Here is a 17,448-nt window from a genome sequence, read left to right on the forward strand (position 1 = left end):
TTAATTGTTAAGTTCCACTAGGGAACTTGTCTTTTCCACTGTTATTAAAACCCTTTTCTCAACTATATGCTCCCCCAACTCTATTTCATATTTACCATTTCTGTCTGTTATATCTCTTCATTTTGTCTTTAATCTCTTCTAAATAAATATCTACCGTTTGCCAAAATGAATGGCCATTGTGAATTTTTCACATGACTGAACCTCAACATTTGGTGCTAAAGCCCAAACACATCATTTTAAATCAGCAATTGCTCTCCTAAATCACAACATTACAATTCTTTATAATCACTCCCCAAAAAAGGTTATAGTATATTTCAACCAATAATATTTTACAATGTTTAGCAAAAGTCATCACCTCCTTAGTATTTATAATTATAGCATTTATAATTTATAACCCAAGCAACTGAAAAAAAATAAAAATTGACTAAGTCCACAAGTTAATCATTGAATTAATCAGGTTCTTAAAGACCTAGAAATATTCTTATCTGTCTTTAATTGGTAAATAAGGGCAGATAGTTAGCTTTTCTTTGTGAAGGTGATCCACATTTTCTAAGGTAATGAAAAAGAATCAGAAGATACAGCCCCTTTAAGTATTTTTATTCTCCGTGTTGACACTCTTAAACATCTACTGAGTGAATCCCCACAAGATGATGGGAGTCCTAACTTTGTTCCATTAAGATGCCTTAATGGTATTCAGCCAGAAGTACAACAACAAATTTCATTATGTTAAATTCTGAATCAGGCCTTACTCAGACAGGTCTAGTGGCTCAAGCTTAGGGTCAGAATTAAATGAAACACTAAGGCACCATAATGTTTTGCAAAAAAAAGTTTAATGAACAATTGCTGGAATGACCTTTAATAAAAATTCAATATTGGTTCATTTCCCTTCTGCATATGGAGATACACCTGATCACTGGAGAGTCCTTCAAGTCTTGAGAACCCAATTCCTTTATGCACAGAGCTCTTTATGCCTTACTTCAAACTCAAATAAAAAATAAAGAACATTAACTTATATATAAGGATCCCATGAGTTGCATACTGACTTAAAACTACATATTAATATTATCTATGTTTATTTGTATTTTGATTTATTTTGTTAAATATTTCCCAATTACATTTTAATCTGGTTCACTTAGGAATATCCTGATCGGGCTGCATGAACTAACACTTCTGCTTTAGGTACCCAATAAACAGTTGGAGACTTCGCCCCTTGCACCAATTAAATCTCAAGAAGACACTTTTTTAGATGAAAAGGTAACAGTATAAATGACTTAGATGTTGCTCACTAAATCCCCACCCAAAGTTCACATTATCTCAGTATATGGTATATGTCTATGTTTCTCCAAGTTTGGGTACATTTATGGAAATTCTTACTAGTACCTTATGTGCTTCAAAGAGAGAATTGGTACAGAAGGTTTTCCCACATTCATCACTGTGAAGATCGTGTATTTTTAAATCAACAGGAGTCAGGAATTCAGGTTAGGGGAAAATCGTCAGTCTTTATTCTCAGTGAAGAAGGATCGGAGGTGGAAGAGAATCGGCGATAGCAATGTGTGCAGCTGAGTCAAGAAGCTAGCTCGACCAGCAGCCACACAACCAGCAGCTTGGAGTCTCGAACCCAGCCCAATCTCCCCCCACTTGTCTTCCTCGCTCTCTCTCTGCCTCCACCCACCAAAATCATCATTTCCTCTACAACACATCAGGACTTGCACGGAGAGTGGGCAGGGACCATTCTTTATCCAATCATGTATATTAATAGAGTATAGCCCAATTACTATCTAGCCTCATGTACTTGGGACCTCAGTGCATCAGCTCAAACCTCAGCCCATTACACATCACATTTATATGGATTGTCTATGGTAAGAATTTTTTGATGTCTGGATAGCTGTTTATTACTTATGAAAGCTTTCCCACAATCATTACATTTATAGGGCTTCTCTCCAGTATGAATTCTTTGATATTCAATTATGTAGCCATTACTGCTGAAGGCTTTCCCACATTCATTACATTTATAAGGCTCTTGTACAGTATGAATTCTTTGATGCTTAATTATGTAGCTATTACTGCTAAAGGCTTTCCCACATTCATTACATTTGTAAGGTTTCTCTCCAGTATGGGTTTTTTGATGTTGAATTAGATACCTATTACTGCTAAAGGCTTTCCCACATTTACTAATTCAAAGGGCTTCTCACCTGTATGAATCATCTTCTTTTTCAAGGCTGCCCTTCTCTCTGAACGCTCTTCCACAATGATTACATTTACAAGGTTTTTCTCCAGATTGAATTTTTTTGTTTTCCTAAGTAATGTTTATTGGGGAAGGCTTTGCCACATATATTACATTCATAGGGCTTCTCTCCAGAATGAATTATCTTATGTATTTCAAGATGTTGCTTAGAGTTGAAGGCTTTCCCACATTCATTACATATGTAGGATTTCTTTCCATTATGAATTTTTTTATGTTTTTCTCCATTATGAATTTTCTGATGTTTAAAGAGGTTCCCCTTCTGGCTGAATGATTTCCCACATTCATTACATTCAAATGGTTTCTCTCCAGTATGAATTCTTTGATGTTGAGATAAGATTTGATAACTGTTAAAAGCTTTTCCACATTCATTACATTTAAATGGCTTCTTCTGGGTATGGCTTATCTGATGTGCAGTTAGGTTTTCTTTACTGTTGAAGGTTTTCCCACATTCATTACATTCAAATGATTTCCCTTCAGTATGAATTCTTTGATGTACAGAATGGCATGAATTAATACTGAAGGCTCTACCAAATTCACTATATTTAGGGTGTTTTCCTCAAGTACAATGAATAAAGTTTGAGTGGTCAGTAAAGAATTTCTTGTCTTTATTATAAAGTTTCTCACCTATAGCAATTCTGTTATATTCACTTAAGTCTGAAAAGTGTTTGAAATTGGCTTCAGGAACTCGATGGTGTGCAACTAGGATCGACTTCTGACTGCCCTTTTGTCCAACTGTATTACATTTCTGAGCAAACTCTAGGAAGAAAAAAAATCAGTATCTAACATTAATATGTAGATTCTATTTCATTTATCAAAAAGACTGATTATCAATCTGAAACAGGTAGAAAGCAAATATTTTCAAAGTAGAAATTGAAGGCCAACTTAAGTGAGAAGAAGGAACAGGACATTTAATAGCCCGGAATTTTATAAATAGCTGAATTATTAGACTGAACCAACAAATCAATTCTAAAAAAATAGATATTGTTAAATCTGAGGTCTATCTCTGGCAAAAATTTAGTTGTTCGTGAATGGAACTGATTGGATGAAGCTTTCTCAGTATTGAGTTGAGGTCTAAATCACATATCCCTATTCCCAGAGCCAAAAGATGAGGTCTTAAACTCTGGGTCCAAGAAGGCCCCTGGAAAGTCATATTTTCTCTAAAAGGCCAAACAGGAAGTCTCAGGAAGTGACGTGACCTGTGGGAAGCAGACAACAGGTGACCATTGGTCAAGGATGGTGATGTCTTTTTAGTGTATCCAATGAAAAGGCTCAAGTCTTTTGCTTTTTAAATTTTGGACAAGCTGGAAGCTAGCACATGGTGGGAATTGGGATGGCACCCAGGTGTGTCTGGGCCTCTCCCTGCAGGGACTAAATAAATGCCTTCTCTTTGTACCTGAAGATGTCTCTGATTAGTTAATTTGGGAAAGGGGGTCTAGCACCCGTCCCACATATTTGTTATCAAACAGATGGCTAGAGCATTAGAAAAGTAATTATACCTTAGATTCAGTATTGATTTAATAAAAGCAGATCATCAATTCGGATGGATTTGGCTCTTTTCAACAATGAGATGATTCAGACCAATTCCAATAGACTTGTGATGGAGAGAGCCATCTCATCCAGAAAGAGGACTATGGGAATGGAATTAAGGATTACAACATAGTATTTTCACCTTTTTTGTTATTGTTTGCTTGCTTTTTTTTTTCCTTTTTTGATCTGATTTTTCTTGTGCATCAAGATAAATATGCAAATATGTATAGAAGAATTGCATATGTTTAACCTACAGATTGCTGGCTGTCTAGGGGAGGGGTGGGGGAAAGGGAAGAAAAAAAATTTGGAAGACAAAGTTTTGAATTTTCAAAATTATCTTTGCATGTATTTTGAAAATAAAAAGCTATTAAAAATTTTTAAAAGTGAAAGTTGAAAACTATCTTAGCATATATTTGGAAAAACAAAATGCTATTATAAAAAATAAAAATAAATAAAAGCAGATCATACAAAACAAAGTTCATTTTGATGTAATAGGACTCTATGGTCCCCTGATCTTCCTGGGTCAGGAAACCCTGAATCTTCTAGCTCTGGCTTACCACCCACCATCCTTAATTCATCGGAGATTAGTCTTTAGCCCACCACCTTCACCCTTAATTCATCTGGAGATTGCTCTTTAGTCTTGGGTCATGGAATCAACATGTACTCCTTAGTCTTAAGCCACAGAAGACTAAATCAAATTGCACTCTGTCTTTCAGTCAGCTGCTATTCCAATCAGGAATACAACTCGCTGAGAATTCTCAGTGTCAAAATAAACCCTTTTTTGCCAACTTAACTTGGAGAGACTGGGGCTGTGAATTCTTTCGCAAAACCTGCAACACTATTAGGGTATCTCATCCCTCAGCAATTTCCTTTATTAATAAGGTTTATGAATAGGAATATGAGGGGTGGGAAGAGCAGATATCTAGCTTCTAACAATGCCTACTGATGTGAATCTTGAAGAGAGCTTATTCTCTCCCTTTTGTTTTTAGTAATAAGTAAAGTAAGGGAGTAAACTCCCTTATTATTTATTTATTTCAATATTTCATGAAATATTATTTATTTCCCTTGCCCTCTCTTGCCTTCCTTTTTCCCCCCTTTGTAATCCTATGTTTCTTTTTATTTTAGATTGTTTTTTATTAAAGCTGTTCATTTTCAAAACATATACATGGATAATTTTTCAACACAGACCCTTGCAAAAACCTTGTGTTCCAATTTTTCTCCTGTTGCCCTCATTCCCTCCCCCAGATAGCAAGCAATCCAATATATGTTACACATGGTAAAAATATATGTTCAATCCAATATATGCATACATATTTACACAATTATCTTGCTGCAAAAGGAAAATCAGATCAAAAAGGAAAAAAAAAAAAAAAAAAAGCCTGCATTCTCTTCCTTTTTTAGAAAATGCTAAAATGCTCATTCTGGGAACTTGGTTTCCCAGACTGTCTTATTACCATAGTTAAGGCAACTAGGATTTGTCCAGACTGCCCTGATTAACAACTTTAAGATACCTATAATGAGAACCCAGGTTTGCCCAGACTGCCTTTGTTAGTAATCTTCTAAGCAGTTACAACATTTCCATATTTCATCCTTGTTCCTGCCTTTTTCCCCCTCCTCCCCTGAGAAACCCCAAGGTTATATTTCCCCTATAAAAAAAGATGTGCTTATGATGAAGATCTTTGCTAAGTCTTTTTCAGGACTACTATCTGTCACTTTCCCCTCCATCTCTCTCCCTTCTTCCCTCCCTCTCTCCCTCTAGTGTCTTTCATTTCATGATTCTTTCTCCTTACTATAACTAATTCTGGTTAGCCTGCTATGGATTTAACCTGCCAGTCAATGGCATAGTCAGGGCTCATGGTATATTCCTTTAAGGGATTCTTCCAAACTCTTTTCCTTGCTAATTCTATTGCTTTTCCAAATCTATTTCATATTTGTCACTCCTGGTGCCTATTTTACCTTTTCATTTTATCTGTAACCTCTTCTCCTAAATAAATGTCCCTTTTGGCAAAAAGAATGGCCATTGTGAATTTGTCACATGTATTTCAAACTAAAAATTGCTATCTGACCTCACCATCCATGATAAAACCTTGCAAGCTGTCTTTTTGGACAAGATAAAGAAATGTGCACTGAGTTCATGGCCATTTAGGAATCTTATGAAAAATAGTCGGGAATAAAGGATTTTGTTCATCCAGATTATATTCTCTAGTTTCATGCCTTAGGGATTTTCCTTAGCATTGTTTCATTGAACAATTCTGGCAATACTCTGGATGAAATCACAGAGGGCACTGATTCATATTTTGATGATGACACAAAAGTATATAAGGATACCTGTTAGATACAAACTAAAAAAAGTAAATTTTAAAATACCTTAGTAGCCTGGGGGAATGGGCCAAGACAAACTTTGAATGTTAATATAGATAAATGTGAAGTCCTATATAGAGGATTAAAATATTAATAACTAGGGTATAGAAGGTTTGGTTTGGCAGCAGACCATGTTAGACAGCCAGGAAGTTTGTTGTGAGGATCAAATGAGATAATGTACTTTTCAAGTCTTAAAGTGCCATATAAATATAACATTATTTCAGAGAAGCATAATATAATAGTGATAAGGAAATTCCCAACTATCTGAACTTCTGCTGGTGTTCTTCCTCTGATAAAAACCAAGCAACTAAGCTGGAGAAAAAGGAAAAGGGAGGGGAAGTGCTAGACTAATGTGCAAAGTCACTCACTTAGTCAGTCTGAGTGACCCCATATTTAAAAACCTTGCTTAGACTTTGGGGAATACACAATCAACCTGCAGGAGATGGTAGTCCGGAAAGTAACCTTAGGCATACGCATTAATTCCAGGTTCCTAAATTTCTGTAAAGAGGTAGAAGTGAGGCAGCTTTGATCTCAACTTCTCACTGAAAATGTACACCAATGAGGATTATCTTAACCTAATATGGATTGTCTTCCCTTCTATTTTAGGGTCTATAAATAAAAAGCAGTATGCATGCAGTTTGAATCTAGCAGCAGCACCTAATTACAAGCTACTTTGGTGTGTTAAATAAAATAAATAAAAATTAATAAATAAATAAAAATAAATATTTTCTGAGTTTGTCTTATTAATCAGGACAAGGCCTGAACCAAGATTTCTTTTAACTCTGAATTGCAGAAAATCTAGCTCTAAGTCCCTGGGATTGTTGAACAAGGGATCATGGAAAAGTCTGACTCTCATCGCGTCTCACTCATATTCTTCATCTATAAACTGGTGATGATATTATTTTTACTACCCACCTTACAGGTTGGAAATGCACTTTGTAAATCACAAAGTGTTTTAGATATATAAGCTAATGGTAGTAGCTTATGGGTGAGAAGTCATCAATTATAGAACAGTAGGAATAGATGGCAGATTGTAGGATTTCAAGGAAGAAAAGGAACCAGGGGAAATGAAGGAAGAGAATATAGATATTATTTTTATGAAGTTTAGAAGGGATTGGAGATGAAACAGAAGACAGGAAAAACAGATAACAAGGACAAGCAAAGGTTTTGTTCTTTGAAATATGAGTCAGACTTTTCCATATCTGAAAGCAGAAGGAAAAAAGTCTTAGAAAAGGAAAACTGAAAAATAATGACAAGAAAGGATCCACTACAGGTAAAAGAATGAGCATTAAAAAAAACCCAACACCTATTTCTCTGAGGCTGAAGGGAAATGTGAGGTCAAGACATTGAGGATATTGATTCTTCAGGGGAAAGATGAGGAAGAAGCTCCAGAGGGATGGTCAGAAATGTCTCCCTGGAGTGGGGCTTTTTAAGGACAAGTGCCTCCCAACATTTCAAGATAAAGCTCCTTGCAAGCGAATAGGGTGAGAGCGATACCTGCCATGCTCTAATATGATGCTGCCTCACAGGGTGCACTCACCTGGGGAAGGGCTTCTTGAAGATGCTCTCTGCAACAGTCTTACTGCTTCTCTTTTTTCCAACTGGGAGAGGACATCTCCTTTGGAAAGTGGAAGCCCTGCTCATGAAAAAAATAAGTGAAAAACGACTGGGAATGGAAAGGTACCTCAGAATTCAATCTTCCAGTCTCTCTTTGAGGAAGAGAAAGCATGTTAGGAAGGACCTCTGTCTTGTATTCTGTGGAGAAATGACAGGATTTGAAATGGATTGAAAGAAAATGATTTCATTTTAACACACTTTCTACATTGAAGAAAGAAACTTTCATGTTTTAAAGTATACTAAGGCCTTTAGTAATTTAGTGAAACAGGAAACAGAAACTATATCAAAGGATTTAGGGATCTTTCTACATTATAGCACTGATGTGACTATGTTTTCGCAAAAAGCTAAAACTCAGTGAAACATTTTAGTCATCCCATAAACTGTAAAAAGTGAGAATGTCAAGAAATCCCAATGGCCAGATGATTCAAGAGAGAAAAGCTGTTCTTACTCGGGAAGATAAAATTCTCATAGTTCTCCAGCATCATTTCCTTCTACATGTCTTTCTGAGCCGGCTCCAACAGCCCCCATTCCTCCCAGGTGAAGTGCATGACCACATCTTGAAATGTCAGTATTGTCTGAAATATCAAAAAATATTCCTTCTCACACAAGGGCCATTCCTCATATGGAACATTAATGAATGAGAAAGCATTTGTTAAGGGCTCATTATGTACCAAGCACCATGTGAAGAGCTGGGGATACAAAACCAAAAGCAAAGACTGCCCTCAAGAAGCTTATGTTCTAATAGCAGAGGAGAGATGGTCACAGAGGTTTGGAGAGTTACAGGAATGGTAGTGAAGGCACAGGGGAATAGGTTGGTAGATCCATTCCACCAGCAATGTCAGAAAGGATTTTATTATAGTCTAAGAACTAGCAAGGAGGCAGGGAAGGAAGCAGGCCTGTGTAGCAAGGCCTCTAGCAAAAGGTCCAGAAGCTACTTAGAGAGGAATTCAAGTTTGGCAGATGAGAGCTTAGTGCTTGAGAATCGTGTATTCAGAAGCCTCATTCACTTTGGTTGTCTTTATGAAGGAGTTAGCACCCACTATAACTACTCAGAGTTAGTGCCTACTAAGGGACTGCTCAGAGACTGGGATCTAACAAAAGTCTGAAGTGCCCCCCCCAATCCAGGATCCCAGTTTCCCCAAACTAAAAAGCCGAAGGCTACACAAAGGATCTCAGAACTCTCTCTGTCTGACAAAGAAAGCAGCTGAAGATCTCTGAAGATCAGGAAGGCGATGGGGCAGCCTAGAACTCACACCCATTGAAGATCATATAGCTCTGACTCTTCACCAACACTTTTATCCCACAACTAAAATGGAATCCAAGGAGGAACCCAGAAGCTTGATGCTTCAGAAAGAGCCAATGATGAAAGCTTATTCTTCCTGTTCTAGATCAGTCCTCACTACTTCCCTCAGGGAAGTCTTTTGGCTTCTCCATCAAGAAATGTCCATATTCTCCCAAGAAAACCCTAGCAGGTACTTCCCAGCCCAGAAGCATCCAGAGGCACCTCTGTGAACAGGTGATCAAAAAATCTAAGTATGAGAAGCTGGACAGCTTCAAAGATTCAGAGTGTGCATCTGGAACTATGTTCCTGCAGAGCCAGCCCAGGTTGACCTTGTACAGAGGTTTAGAACCTGGGAGACAGGACCAAGGACAGCAGCTGACGAAGAGTTCAGCTGGACCACAGGTCAGTTTCTGCTTCCCTTGGCAACCAAATAGAACTTGAAGGGAGGAACCTGCATCCCATCCCAACATACAGTCCAATAGCCCGAAATCCAAAGATCTATCTCCTGTCCTCTGAAACATTCTGTCAGGACCCACCCCAAGCTCAGGCAAAGACACACCTCTGATCCTTCACCACCCACTGACCTGACCCCTCAGCTCCATTCCAACCCTAAGCAAGGGTCTAATTCCTTGCTCGCTCTCTCCCTTACGAGCTCTGTTACCTTAGATAAGTCACTATCATTTGGGGTGGAGATGGGAGACTATTTCCCAAATTAAAACCTTCTATGCAATATTCCCTCTGATCTCTTACCCCCTCCTATCTATGAAGTCTGATAATATTATTTTAAAAAAGAAGAAGAAGATGTCCATGGGGAAAAGTGAGATAAAGCTGGATCCTGGCTGGGATTCAAGAGACTGAAGCAGACACTGATGGGGAGAGTGTAGTCTCTGGGAAGTAGGGGTTAAGTCCTCCAGAACAAAATTTTTGGTCAAGCTGCTCTCAAGAAGCTGTAGTCCCAGCTACAAGGGCTTTCTTTCGATGTTATGATTTGTCTATTTTGTCCATACCTATGTATTACAAGAAGAGAATGATTCTCAAGAGTTTGGATCACTCCATGTCAGGGATTTCTTGAGGATCTACATACCATTCTCCTCCCTTTATACTTAGTATATTGTAAACAATTTTATTACTCAAGATCAACATTATAAATCATTTCTCATGCTTGAACTCAAATTAGATGTATCATTTACACTTCAAAATCACACTTCTTTCTGGAGACATCAACCACTCTTTATTATTGGTCACTCCACATGGAGCAGTATTATTCAGAAGCAGGGCACAAATGGAAAATTAAAATACAAATGTTTTTCCCTGATGCTTAATATGACAATACTCTCTCCCAAGTTGTTGCTTCCTTCATTCCAAATACATCCTCTTCCTTTTCAGCATGCTAACCTTTCTCCAAGTGCCCACATGAGTTTCATTATCATCACAAAACTGAAGATTCCCATAATTTATAGATTCAGACCATGTTTCTTCTTCTCGGCTCCGGGCTTGAAATATAAACTGCTTATTGGACATTTCAAATAGAACAGCATGCCCTTTATGCACGTGAAACTCAGCATATTCAAAATAGAATTTATTATTATTTTCCCCAAATTGAACCCTTTTCTACATTTGCTGGTTTCTATTTAAAGTACCAAAGAGAGATCATTGGGCCTGGAGTCAAAAAGACATGGATTTAAATATAGCCTCAAACACTTGACTAGCTCTGGACAAATTACTTCACTCTGCCTACCTCAGTTTTCTCTGTTAAAATGGACATATGGAATACCAATGACCATAGGGAATATTTGTGGATCTTTATTCTATTACTACATTGACACCAGTAATTGGCTAAATGGATAGACCAAACCTGTGATTTCAATATAATAGGGAAATGCCCTCTATCAATGTAGGGTACTATTTTCTCTACACCTAAATTTTAGAACTGCCTAGAGTACTGAGGAGTTGAAGGGTCACATGGCCAATTCCTGTTATATTTGAGACTTGAATCTGAGTCTATCCAGTTCCAGGGCTGGTTCCCTGTAAATGAGGGCTAATGAAGTTCCTTTTCTCTTTCCTTATGTCTATGACATAAGGTCTTGCCAGAGGAAAGCAAGCATGGGCTCAGCTCAAGAGGCCAGAAGATAACAGCAGATCACTATCAATAGAGCCCCAAGATGGAAAAAAGACCATAGCAGTTCCCAACTAGTGATAAACTGAACTTTATGACTGAGGAAGGGAAGACTTCCAGTGCTCTGGAGAGGTGAAAGCTGGCAGCAAGCATTTAAGTAATTAAGATCAAGACCAAACAAGGCCTGACTATCTCACATACAAATGTGAGGGAAAAAACGTGACCCTGGCACAGAGACCTAAATCAGATGTTAAAATTGGAGAAATAATAAAACAGAAAAAGACACTGAAAGCCATGAAGAACTATTATAAATCAAGAGATGCCCAAAAGAAAAGCTCAGAAAAAGAAAATAACTATGACAATGTCAAGCAGAGTCCTGGGGGAAAATGACTTGTTTTCGAGGAATATGATACTACTTGGAGGAAATAAGGCTAGACGAGAGAGAAAGAGCGAGAGAGAGAGAGAGAGAGAGAGAGAGAGAGAGAGAGAGAGAGATCTCATTTTTTTAAATTAGAAGGAAAATAAATAGCTTAGAACAGAAGTAAAACTGTATCCATATAGCAGACTCCTTGAAATCAGAATAGAATAAATAGAACTCAATGATTCCATGAGACAGTAAGAAATGTTAAAAGACAATCAAAATATTAAAATAATGCAAGAAAATATAAGGGACCAGCAGCAATTGTTATAAAAAAGACAAAATCTTAGAATACAACATACCAAAAGACAAAAACTTTAATTTTTGCCTTACAAACTTTTGCTTACAATAAAAAATAACTCACATTATAAGACTGAACCTAATATTACAGGGAAAATTAATGTTTATTGAATAAAGGAATTTCAAACACTGAAACATGAAAAGATTAAAACTGAATAGAAACTCTGAATTACAAACATGGGAGTCGAGATACACAGAAAACTAATAACATATGCATCATTAGAAGGAGCTTAGTGATGATGAAGGATTTTCATTCTATTCTAACATGAGAAGAGATAAATTGTTATGCCTCAGTTTCCCTGAATTGTTCTGCCTCGGATTCTTGAATTGTTCTACCTTATTCCCCTTTGTTGCAACCTCCCTTCCTGACCACTAGGACTAATATAAATTAGGGCTGGGAGACCTGACTACTAACATTCCATAGACCCATAAACTTCAGATATTTAATCTCAGATTGGGGAATATTTCCTATCTCAGAATGAGTGGCTCCTAACCCTCCTAACTTATCAGAATTTATGATCGTTCCTTACCCCCAACTTGTCAGAACCAAATTTAGGTTCAGTTCAGTAAGACAAAAGAAGATTGGGATGGTTTGTTCTGTGTTGATGGTCTCATAACAGGAAATAAATTAAAAGGGAATGAAAAAATACAACAATGAAAAAACAAGAGACAAAAGGTGATAACTCTTGTATGTATTACAGCATATAAGAAGGAGGAGAAAGACATCAAAAGGATTCTTATCTGAACCAGTCAAAGGAAAGTTGAACACACATTCACAGCCTTTGAATTAGTAATATATGTTAAATTCATCTACTGGTCATCCTGCCATCTAGGGGAGGGGGTGGGGGGTAAGGGGTGAAAAATTGGAACAAGAGGTTTGGCAATTGTTAACGCTGTAAAGTTACCCATGCATATAACTTGTAAATAAAAGGCTATTAAATTTTTAAAAAAAGTAATATATGTTAAATTCAAAAGGAATTAGGCAATCAAGGGGTTACTGGTTGGAGTATTTTCTGAGAGCTCTTTCCCTCCTTAATTTGGCAAGTACTTTACATCTATTAAACTTTAATACGAAACAGTGACAGTTCATGTTGTTTTCCTTTCCTTTATCCATGACTCATTTTTAGCATCTATAAAGTAAAACACATTCAATGACTAAAAATTTTGTTGAATGAATAATTTATTTAATGATCTGTCTCCAATATATCCCTGAAACTTTTCATATTAGTACTAATAATACCAGCTTCAATAATCTTTTCTACAGTGATTAAGGAAGCCTCTTTTCAAAAGGCTTTTCAAGTTTCTGGTTAAGGTGAAAAGGCACAGAATAGTTCAACTCTTTCACAAAATGTTCAGTCAAGGTGCAAAAAAACCAAAACAAACAAACAAACAAAAAACATCAGAAGGAACAATGACAAAGGAAACCAGAGAAATGTCGATAATTTCCTTGATTTTGTTGAGGCCTACACAAGACTGCCAGGAGCCTGTGGCAGTTCTAAGCAAAAATAACCATAAGGAAAAGAAACCACAGGATCATACAAGCAGCAGGAGCAGAGCCCGGGCTGAGAGTTTTCTGGAATGAAAGAGAAAACAGAAAGATCAATGGATACAACTTTGCACACTAGATATAGTAGGTGAAGTCAAGGGAAATAAAACTCTTCACACTTCTAGGCATGAGATGGCATTTCACGAGAAAAAGGAGATTAGGATTAGGATTATTCACCTGGTAACCGGAGGGCAGCTGCCCCGTAGCCGTCCTTCACCTTGAATTCTCCCTTCCTGCCCAACACCAAAGTATTCACAAACCAGAACTGGAGGAAAAAGAAGGTAAATGGGGGTCAAAGCTCCTTGACTCACCAAGATGGTATTACTGGTGTACAATCAAGTTCATTGTTTCATTACAGAAAAAAATTAAACTCACATAGGAAGTCTTATTTTTTTTTTTTGAAGAAACAAAGTGAATAGCCATGAATTTTTATTCCTAAACCATTGACTCCTTCCTTTTCCTAATGGAATTTAGGAGACATAGGTTGAAATAAAATAATAATTTCCCCCTATATTCTTCATAATACTTAATAGTCAACTCAAGATGTTAATAACTGGATCATCCCTGAATTTAATTAAGAAACAAATTTCCATTTCTCTGTCCTTACCCATCAGGATAACCAATTTAGTTAAATCTTTGGAGAAAACTTTTTTAAAAAATTAATATATTTTGTTTTAACATTACCTATATTTCCCAATGTAATCCTCCCTTTTCCCTTTCTGAGTCATCCCATATAATTAAAAAAGAAGAAGTAGGTGGAAAGGGGGGGGGGGGGAAGAATTGAATAAAACTAACAGTCCTCTGTCATGACGTGAGGTGTCCTCTGAGAACCGATCAACCCAGACACTTACTAGCAATGTATCTTCACTGCTCAATGGAAAACCGACCACCTCCCTACAACCTCGGCTTAAGTTGATCTCATATTCTTTACAGATAAGTAACAGCACCTTGACAGAAACAAAGAAGATGGGTAATAAGATGCTTAAGTTCACCGGAAAGAACTTGAACCAAGAGGCAGAGTTTTCCTAAAAAACCTTGATGCTCATAGGACACACAAGTCAGCAGATCAATGAAATGCGACTCCTTAAAAGTTGCAGAGACTGGGCAACTTGTTCACTTGCAGACTAGTTCCAAAAACCAGCAGGTGCTCAGGGAAGGCTATTTACTGCCTTCAGGAGACTCCCTGATAAGCAGGAAGGGAATGCTGGGCACTTACCTCAGTGGACTCTGAAAGTGGATTGGACCAGTTCTTCAGACTGAACCCGAAAAATGTTCCAGCAACAGAAGTTTGGTGAGAAGTCTGGATGAACTCTAATCCAACAATCAATCCAAAGAGAGGGAGCAGATGGAACAACCCAGAGTCAGTATTTTCACCTTCTAAAACATCAGCTATAAAGGCTGTACTTAAGGTACCTCCACGTCTTGCAGAGCACAGTAACACTGCTAGTCAAATTGGACCCTCCTGAGTTCTGGTAGAAATGCAAGAAAATATCTATGATGAAGAGTATCAACCGCTAATTTAGGGATAGGAGGACAAATAAGTCATCACGTTGAAGAGGGATGGAGACATGGAAGGAAGAAGGAGAAAGGGAGGGAGGGATAAACAGGAGGGAAGAGATGAAGAAAGGAAAAGGGAAGCAAATAAGGAAGGGATAGAGGGAGGAAAGAAAGAAGGGGAAGAAGGAAGGAAGGAAAAAAACTAGTATTTATTAAGTACTTACTATATGCACTTTGCTAAATGCTTTACCAATATTTTAAATGCTCCTCACCCTATCCCTGGGAGCTAATTATTATCACCCCCATTTTATAGGTGAGGAAATCAAGGAAGATAGCAGTTCAATGACTTACCCAGAGTCACACAGCTAAAAAGTGTATGAGGTTGGATTTAAAATCGGGTCTTCCTGAGGGCAAGCACTATCATAGTGCCCTCCTCTAGAGGGCTGAAACTCTTGCGTGGATGCACTGAGGTCAGGATAGCCCAGCACTTGAAGCTAACTTCTGATTGGACAATACTCTATTAGCATATGCTTGGAAACTGGCCCTTCCCACTATCCTGTGCTGGCTCACTGATTGGTGTATACAGAGGATTGTAGGCGGGACTAGGGGGTGGAGTAAGACTAGCCAGAGTCACTTTTGGCGGGAGATGAGGAAGACCACAAGGAGGTTCTGCTTCCATCCCTTTCACTTCTACCCTTAAAGACCAAGAAAAAAGACTAAGGACTTTTGCTTATCCGGACTCCGGCTGATTCTAAGGTATCCCGGGTGTAAGCCCCGTTGTCACACCCTCCCTCCAAAAATATCTCACTGACTATGTATTGATTAGTATTCTCTTTATATGTATTCTGTAAACACTTTAAATACACATACACCCTTCTCCCCTTTACATGCAAGCTCTTTAAGAGTAGGGATTATTTTATTCTTTGTATTTGCATGCCCAGGGGCCAGCACAGCTCCTGCTGCACAGCAGGCAATTAACAAAATGCTTGATGGATTACGGAAATTTACATAACTATCTTGCACGAAGCAAGGTCATGTGTTCACCACAATGAAGCATTAGGGTAGGATTACGCTGGGAAATGGGGATGAGACAAATGAGAAGAGAGATGAAAGATCCCACAAGAAACAAGTTGGACTCGGGTCTCTCCGGCCTCCAGCTTTCTCATTTTTATCAGCTGAGGAGGTCCAGTAAGCGATAGGCCAAGAATCGGGACAACTGAGGTGGGGGCGGGGCTTGGCGACAATTGCCTCCTCTTGAACCCCGCCCCCTGGAGATTTCCAGACTCCGCCCCCTGCTCTGACCCTGCCTCCCACAGCTGCTTCCTACCCGCCCCCCAGAGATTTCCAGGCCCCACCTACACCTTTGACTGGTTCTCTCACTCGGTGCTTCCCACCCTCTCAGGCTGTCACCTCCTCCTAGCCCCGCCTTTCCGTGGCTAGGGATTGGGGGCGCGGCATGGAGACCGCCATTTGGGGCTGCATTTGACAGAGGAGGAAACTGAGGCCCGGAGAGGCCAAGGCCTAGCTCAGGAACCGGCGGCTGGGAAGAGGTCAGCCTCTCAACCAATCGCGTTTCCGTCCCGTTCACTCACCAGCTCCCCGAAAATTAAAAAACAACAAAAAGTCCGGCTCCAACTCCAATCCGAGGATGGTCATTGGGTCCGTTCGCAGTAAACACCGAACTACGACTCCCAGAATTCATAGGAAACACGAATGGGGCGGGGCCAGAAGAGCCAGGAGAGGGGCTACTGTTCCTCTGAAGAGAGGGATTCTGGGAAACGGAGTCTAGCCTGGTTTATAATCAAAACAACAGCAATAAACCCCCAAAGGATTCTGGGAATTGGAGTCCGAAAGCCACCCATTCCTTTTTAAATGTGGAAAACATGGAGAAAAACCTAAGAGGGATCAAGATACTCATGGAAAAAGTGACATTTTTTAAAGACACAAATTGGGAAAATAGTCAATAGGAAGCTAGTGATGCTGTAGAAAAACCGAGTTCAAATCCTATCTGAGACACTAGGTAGGTGATAGAAGCTAGTGATGCTATAGAAGATCTGTGTTCAAATCCTACCTCAGACGCAAGGTAGGTGACCCTGGACAAGTCACTTTACCACTGCCTGTCTCAGTTTTCTCATCTGTAAAATGGATCCCTATCATTAGCATTTCCTTCCCAAGGTTGCTATGAGAATCAAAACAAAGTGTGCAACTGGTGCTTAATAAATGCTTATTCCCTTCCATTCTTCCTCATACCTAGTTGAACAAATCATGGCCTATGGATGCAATGTGCTATTTTTGCACTGTGAGAAATTAGGAAAAGGATAGATTCCAAGAAACCAAAGAATGAATGAATTGACTCAGAGTGGAGGGAGCAGAACCAAGAGAAGACTATCTGAGCAGCAGGTTGTAGAAGAAAACAGGCAATGAAATGCTTAAGAGCAGTGATGGATGTTTTGGTCCATCTTTGATCAAAGAGGCTCATGAGGAAACAAGCTCTTTTTTTCTGGGGAGAGAGCTGTGGACCAGACAAAGGCTTAGAATG

General features: G+C 38.6%; 1 long non-coding RNA gene across 2 annotated transcripts; it reads right to left on the reverse strand.

Moving 5' to 3' along the window:
* Positions 1 to 1,789: 1,789 nt before the first annotated feature.
* On the reverse strand, positions 1,790 to 16,677 carry LOC116421259. 2 transcript variants are annotated; one of them, XR_004231560.1, is made up of 7 exons: positions 16,502 to 16,677; positions 14,629 to 14,881; positions 14,264 to 14,359; positions 13,590 to 13,677; positions 8,199 to 8,325; positions 7,674 to 7,769; positions 1,790 to 3,001 (listed from the first exon to the last, which is right to left on the reverse strand). It is a non-coding gene; the product is annotated as an uncharacterized LOC116421259 (long non-coding RNA). The 2 variants fall into 2 exon arrangements; XR_004231561.1 differs by lacking the exons at positions 1,790 to 3,001; positions 7,674 to 7,769; positions 8,199 to 8,325 and adding an exon at positions 12,770 to 13,439.
* Between the last annotated feature and the right edge of the window lie 771 nt (positions 16,678 to 17,448).

The sequence above is a fragment of the Sarcophilus harrisii genome, chromosome 2 (genome assembly GCF_902635505.1).
Source record: "Sarcophilus harrisii chromosome 2, mSarHar1.11, whole genome shotgun sequence".
Taxonomy (NCBI): Eukaryota; Metazoa; Chordata; class Mammalia; order Dasyuromorphia; family Dasyuridae; genus Sarcophilus; species Sarcophilus harrisii.